The following is a 7,896-nucleotide window of genomic DNA, read 5'->3' as shown; positions in this document are numbered from 1 at the left end:
GTTCTGGAACCAAGCCTGCAGCTTGGTGGTAGAGCACTTGCCTTGCATGTGTAGAAGCCTGGGTGTGATCCTCAGTATGAAAAAGTAAAATAAATAACTTAAATGAATGCAACTTGGACTTTCTGGATGGATCAGGGAGGCCTCCTCAGCAGTTCCTGGGGCCTTGAGGCCACCTCTGTTGATATTTGGCCTCATGGTGTTCAGGGGCCACCTCACCTATGGTTGGGGGCCACCACCGCCACCTCAGTGATGCTGGGTAGGGAGTGGGGTGAGGGTGTGTGTGCAGCTCCAGAGATCAATCTTGAGGCCTGCCACATGCAAAGCACATATTCCACCTTTTGCACTCTGGCCCCGACTTGAGCTTTTTAGCTGTGATGTTGGGGTCCAAGCAAGTGGCCCCACACAGAACAAGTGCTCTACCACTGAGCCAGATCTCGGGCTGAACTTGAGCTTTTGATTTTTTTCCTCTCTCTTTTCCTTTTGGTGTCTGGGCCCCACCCTGCAGTGCTGGAGGCTGCTCCACTGCTATCAGCAGTACTGGGGGGCCATGTGAGGTATGGGTGTAACCCAGACTATCTGCATGCAGAGTATGTGCTCCAGCCATTTGAATTATTTCTTCAGCCTCCTAACATGGTAGTTTTTCTTATTTTTATAAATTGTTCACAAAGATTTATTACATTCAGTATTCCAACACGAATCCCACCATCATTACACATTTCCACCACCATTATTTCCAATTTTCCCAACCACCAACCATGCCTGCCCCAATAGCAGGCCCTATATAATTTATTTTTAAATTGCTTATTGTAAATAATTCACTATAAATGACAAAGATTTCCTTAGAAGAAAGTATGTGAAGATTGTTGTATCTCACTCTGGAGCCACCAAACCCTTGTATAAGAGATTACTATCATATTGTTACAGGTTGAGCCTTGTGTGTTAATATTTTCTTAATTGAGATTGGTTATCTTCTATTACACATCCCACCCAATGTAGTGTAATACTCCTACTATATCATGATGTAGAGTTTGAGATGTCACACGACTGCAAATGTGTGGCTATAGCATGGGTTTGGTCTATAGTCTACTTTCAGCATGCTTCTTGCATGGGTTTTTTTTTTTTAAGGGAAAAATGTTTTTGGTATTTATGTAGTTTTTCTATTAATTTTTTTAAAATTTATCTTCTGGGGACTCAGAGGATAAGACACAAGTCTTGCATGAGGCTAACCCAGACCCCCAGCACTACAGGCACTACGGAGCCAAACAACATCACATTTCTGGGCTCTCATAGTGACCCATTGATCCAGTTGGCCAAGAATTTCCTGGGGTTGACCCGCAGCCCCTGAGCACATAGAAGGAAACTCCATATTTCTGTTCCTTTCCTTTGTATTTTTGCAATCACCAGAAGTCAACCACACTTGGTTAGGCTGCTTGTGCCCTTGGTTGTGGTGTGGTTTTGGCAGATTGTCTAGCCCCATTTAAGCCTCTGCAGACAACCGCAGTCCTGGCTGACATCTTGACAACCTCATGAGAAACCCTGACCAGAATCACCTACTGAGGCCAGATTCCAGACTCCCCCCCAACCTCGTAAACAGTGTGCAATTAAAAACGGAAAAAGGAAATTGCTACTTTGGGGGTGGGAAGGTAATTCAAATGGCAGAACTCATGCCTGTCAAATGCAAGGTTCTACATGATTCCTTAAGCATGGGCATGATCCTGGTAGCCCCTGAGCACTATCAGTGTGGGCACTATAAAAAAAATACTTAGATTTTGGCACCAGAGAGATAGTTTAAGAGGTAAGGTGATTTCCTTGCATGTGGCAAACTCAGGTTCAATCCCCAACACCTTGACTACCACCAGGGGTCATACCTGAGCACAGAACAAAGAACAGCCCTGAGCAACTCCAGGTGTGGCCCCAAAACAAAAAATAAAAATATTTGTACTTTAAACTATCACATATCAAAATAATTTTCTATACACAAGTAAGTAGTCAATATAGTTGTGGGTATCTGGAAGTGGGGTTCTACTATAACAAGATCCTGAAATACAGAAGTGACTGTCAAATTGACCCAAGGAATTTGGGGAAAGAGTCTAAAATAAAATACCTTGAAGAAACTGTATGTAAAAGTAGCCTGATCTTTGATAAGGCTGCAGGTGGAGGCTTGCAAGAATATGAAATAATGTTTCAAGAAACAGGAAGAAAGGAGATCCTAAGTATATAGAAGTTGAAAGTTCAGCAGCACTGCCTGCAGAAACTGAAAGGTAGAAAATATGTCTGGTGAACTGGCTCATTTCTTCAGGGAGATTGTCAATCAAAGTTTTCTCCTTATTGCTAACAGTAAGATAAGAGAAAGAGGTAAACTGAAGGGATTTTGGTTTTGAAAAGCTTCTGCAAGTGGCAAAAAAATGCCAAAATTAAGATATAATTTCTGAGAAAAGATCAAGTTAAGCACTGCCAGCAAAACATTATATGAAGATGAAGTTGAAGGTAAAAAAAAAAGTTTTGTCAAAATCTCAGAAAGATTTTCATTGTGCATTAGAGTACTAATTGGTCAAAAAAAGGTTCCTGTAGATTAAAGATATGTTTTATTCACACAGCTCCTAGTCTCTCAATAGAATGACAAAGCTTCAGGAAGCTAAGGACAGTACCACTCTGCCAGATTATCTAAAGCCCAATGTAGTCTACCAGAGAGAGCTCTGTAGTTGTGGCTTGCATCTTATGAAGTAGATCCTAAAACACTCAAGACTTTAAAGATGAACTCAAGACCATTTCCAACTTGGACCAAAAGGAACAGAGATAATAAAAAATGCAAAGACTAAGTTCTACTGGCAAGAAACAAGATGAGAAAACTCTTTATTTGTACATGAGTTATTTTTCTGGAAAAAAAAAAAGGGTGACTCATAAGTCAGGACAAAGACCCCACACCATGGAGCTGAAAGCAAGGGAGGGTTATTTGCAAATCTTGATATTTAGTCAAGGAATTTTCAATACTTTTTGTTTAGTGTATTTAAATTTTACAGTGTGACACCAGAGAAATAGCACATTAAGCAGGCCAATTGCCTTCCACGCAGCTTACCCTGGTTCAATCCCTGGCACACATATATTCCTCAGACATCGCCAGAAGTGGCCTCTGAGGGCACAGCCAGGAATAAGTCTTGAGTACTGCCAGATGTGGCCCCCAAATCAATATAAAACAAAACCAATTTACCATTGAAAATTTACCATTGTGTGATTCCGTTGTGCATATTTCCTTCTTTAATTGTTTTTTTGTTGTTGTTCCTATTTTCGTGAGGACCACATGTGGCAGTGCTCATAGGGCTTGTTCCTGGGAACAAAACAACAGTCCCACGCATGTAAGTCCTGGGGCCATCCTCGGTCCTTTCCTCTTTTTTGGAACAGAGCTGTCTATAACACTTAACCTGTTGTGTCCATCTCACTACTGTGGAGCAGGGCAGAAGTCTCTTTTGTTTCTCAGGTCAGAACTGTATTCAATTGCTATATTTACTGAATTTGTGCCAGTGTGCCTCAGCCATACCTGGACCTGATTTAGATGATGTGATTCTGGAGTTCAAGATGATGCTGGGATCAAATGAGACTTTCCATGACTTTGGGAAGAAGTGAGTGTATTTTATATGTGGGAGAGACATGAATCATTGGAAATCACAGGGCAGAATGGGATAGCCAGCTTCCAAGAATGCCTTTACTTACCCTTACATTCAGACCCTTACATTGGCTCCTCCCATATTGTATTACTGCTGCTCTGTGTGAACCCCAAGTGGCAGGCCCAATGGTGATGATACTTCTGAGATTAGGTTATTGGAAAAACTACAGTCTTCAGTTTTTGTACCTTTATCTCTTGAATCATGATTTTATTATAGAAGCAAGCTGCTACATTATATGCAATTCTAAGAAGGCCACCTGGCAGACTATTGAGACCTCTGGTTAATGGCCAGCCAGGAACTGTGTCTTGGCAACAACTATGTGAATGAACTTGGATTTGAGCTCTCTAGCCCTATTCTAGCCTTGAGTTGACTGCAGCCTCTGACAAAATCTTGCTTACAACCTCATGTCAAACCCTGAAGAACCCTGAGCAAGAACCACTTGGCTAAGTTACTCTCAGATTACTGAATTTCAGGAACTCTGTGAGAAAATAAAATGTTGCTTTAAGTCGCGCAGTTTCTAGGTAATTTGGTATGCAGCAGTAGATAACACACTAACTCAGGAGTCAGGATTGGCCAGTAAAAATTTTTGACTAGAGAGAGAAGAGTTATACACCTGCAAGTCAGAGCACAAGATGTTACCACTACACTGCCAAAAGAAGGAAAAACCTGAGCTTCTTTGTGGCCTTTCCTTTGGTCAAACCAAATCACAGGGAAAATGGTGAGTCCAAGAAATATCATAGTGAGGAATGATCTCTTGTAATGCAAAATAGGGTCAGAGGGAGAGACTGATGAATCTGGGAACAGATAGGCAGATTATTAGTGTAACCAAGAAAACACTTCTGATAGAAAATTTCCAATAACATTCTACAGAATTTGTCCTCAAACTGCAGTTTGGGAAATGTTGGCCTAGATGGCTCTTTCTAAAATCTCTGCAAGTCCAAATCCTAAAATCAATTATTATCTACTTTAAATGAAACTTCACTCACCTTTTCTTCTTTGTTATCTAGGGTAGCTCCATCTTCTTTCATCTCCATTGCATTTGATCTGCATCCATTGTAGGCATTTTCAAATGCAATTAATAGTGCATGACTTTATTTCTGAAAAGCAGTATACTTCTTGAGGGTCAGAACTATTTTTTTGTTTTGGAACCACACTGGTAGTGCTTAATGCTTACTCCTGACTCTGTGATCAGGGATTAATCCTGGTGGGATTGGGTGTACCCGAAATCCAGCCAGAGTCAGTGGTATGCCAGACAAATGCCCTACCCTCTGTACTACCTCTCTAGCCCCTCAGACCTATTTTTGATATAGTGTTTCATATTGCCCATGATAATAGTATCTCCAACTGAACCTTGATTCTAGTAAATATGACTGGATATTAACTGAACAAATGAGTAAATCAATGTGATAGTTAGTGGTAGGAAAGCGATAAAATTTGAGTACCTTTTTCTATTTAATACATTATATATTCTTGATGGAACCAGTAGAGCCTAGAGTAATCTTCCTATTTTCTTGACTGGTGACATCTTTGAACTCTTTTGAACCTTTCCTTGGGGAAAAGAGAACAATAAAATTGCAAACCGGTTGTATCTGGGCAGATATAATTATCCCATGAGACCAAAGTCCTGCCTGAAAGTAGGAGTAGCTTCAGTGAACTGCACTTGTCTCTACTTTCAGCTTTGGTCATTCTGAGAAAAATCATCTTCTCAGTAAGAAATGTTTGACATTTGTAAAAGTGATTTTCTTTTCTCCATATTCCTTACTGATGCCTTGACAGAGGGAATAAATGCAAAAACAGAAAGGATGCTTTCAGATAAGCTCATATTAAGTAGTTCAGATCTCTTGACTTCCTGCTGGATTACCACTATGTTCCCCACCCCCTCCCCCCTCCCCCCAAAGGCTCCAGGCATCATGTTTCTGAAAACAAATCTTAGCTCTCCTTTCATTTTAAAATTTAGTTATTTTAAACCAGTTTCCAATGGTTACATTTTTCTGGGTAAAATCCAGATTCTTGGGCTGGAGCTATATCTCAGGCATATAAGGCACTTATCTAACACTATGTGAGCCACTGGATTTGATTTCAGGTACTACATGGTCCCCCAGGTACTACTAGAAATGACCCCCAAGCTGGGAACAAGACTCTGAGCACAGTCAAATGGCCCTGAAACAAAAATGAACAAATGTCTACCCACCACTCATCCCAGTTTTTCACAATTTGATGCTAAGTTCGCTTCTTCAGTCAAATCTCTTCTTACCAATGCCAAGTTTTCCTTTGCGTCTTTATTTTCCTTTACTTCTGTCCCTCTCCTTCCCCTCTTAAACTGTATCCTCTCCTAATGCAACTGAACTCATTCTATAAAGAATTAATCTTTTGGTGCATATGCTGCCCAAGCCCCCCATATGCTTCTTGTGCCCACGTGGCTGAGCACATGTGGCACCCTAGCACATGTGTCGCCTGCATCTCCCTCCTTGAGATGTGTACTTTCTTATCTAATGCTGGGGCTCTCTCCATCCTTGGAAAAGCCCACGTTCTCCCTTAAGCACATTCTCTCTCTCTCTCTCTCTCTCTCTCTCTCTCTCTCTCTCTCTCTCTCACACACACACACACACACACACACACTTTCCCTCCCTCCTCACCTCCTCACCTTCAAAAAACCTCCAAATAAAATCTGCTCTACTTCAAAAAAGAAAAAAAGAATTAAGCTCTTCTATCCCGCCAAGACATTTCTTTTGAACCCTTCACTTAGAGTAATCTTCCTTAGCATACTTTTTAGAACTTACTGGTCTTGGACAGATTGGACTCTAATGCCTCAGTGTCCCAGCCTAGAAAAAGGGAATAAAATATTGGGACTCGAGCAATAGTGCAGTGGGTAGTGTGATTGCCTTGCATGCAGCTGACCCCGGTTAGATCCCTGGCACTCCATGTGGTTTCCTAGTCACTGCCAGGAGTGATCCCTGAGTGCAGAGTAAATCCTGAACACTACTAGGTGTGGCCATAAAAAAAAAAAAAGGTGTGTGTGGGGAGATAATATAGTATTTACCCCTAGAGGCTCATGATGAGGGTAAATAATAATACAAAATTCACACTGTCCACATGTACCTAATGTTGATTATAACCATATTGCATGTGGAACAATAACAATTGTTTAATCAATCTATTTATGTTTGAAGAAACAGGTCTTGAGGGGTCAAATAATTGACTCAAGTAGAGTAAAGAGAAGGGGAAAGTGATGTTAGTTTTGCTGCAGAAGGTTTTCAAACCCAATTTCAAACTGAGGAAAGTACTGAAGACTGCAAGGTGGGGAGGTTAGTTGGGGCTTTCAGGCTTTGGTTACTCCAAATGAGAGTACCATTCTTTGTTTGTGTGGGGGGGGGGGGAGGGGGGCGGGTCCATTTCTGCCTCTGCAGCCCTTAAACCTGCTGCTTCTCGAAGAAGTGATGGAATAACTATTGTGACCTATTCCTGGCAAGCAAGGAACCTTTGGCACCAGTTCCTCGTACCATTCTTCTGCCACCACTGAACTTGTATCTTGTTTTAAGGGTATAGCCACTGTCACTGGAGATTTTAAAGAACTAAGCCTTGATTACTTTAAGGGAAAATAAATGGTGTTCTTCTAGCTCTTGGGCTTCAGTTTTGTGTGTCTTAAAGAAGTTGTTATTAGTAACAGGGCCAATAAATTTTAAGATGTGAATTGTGAGTTATTGCAGACTCAGTGGTTTGAGACTCATGAATATTGCACTCCTGTCAGATTTCACTTAACAGATTTCCAGAGATTATGATATGCTATTAGAAGGTCCTGGATTGCACTAGTGGTTTCTTCATAATCGACTTCAGTGGAGCCACCAAACATTTAAAGTCAATGAGTTCCTAGTGTGCCCAAGAATGGAAGCAGCCCTCTGCTTGGTGGAGGCAAAGAGCTTGTGTAGTCCATGGAGAAGTCTTCCTAGCAAATTGCACACAGGATTCTCCTACAATTATGACATATCGCACTGTATCCAAAGGTTATTTTGAAAAGGCAAGTTGGTAGATCATCCCATTATACCTGCAGCTTCTCACACAGGAAGGAAACCACAATTAGAACTCACTTTTAGAATCTCAGATCCTTTGTAGAAGGCAGAAAATCAATTATACTTGTACTCATAAATATTACTCTAAATGTTTTTGCAATATTGGCTTAGACTTTCTAAAAGTGATTAGTTACTAAAAGAAGAAGTCCTTTAATGGAAACTTCTTG

General features: G+C 41.0%; 1 pseudogene; it reads left to right on the top strand.

Moving 5' to 3' along the window:
• Positions 1–2,475: 2,475 nt before the first annotated feature.
• Positions 2,476–7,533, top strand: LOC130035047 (thioredoxin-dependent peroxide reductase, mitochondrial-like; annotated as a pseudogene).
• Positions 7,534–7,896: the final 363 nt, after the last annotated feature.

Source organism: Sorex fumeus, unplaced genomic scaffold, assembly GCF_029834395.1.
Source record: "Sorex fumeus unplaced genomic scaffold, SorFum_2.1 ptg000063l, whole genome shotgun sequence".
In the NCBI taxonomy this organism is placed as follows: domain Eukaryota; kingdom Metazoa; phylum Chordata; class Mammalia; order Eulipotyphla; family Soricidae; genus Sorex; species Sorex fumeus.
This window is presented reverse-complemented; position numbering and strand designations above follow the sequence as displayed.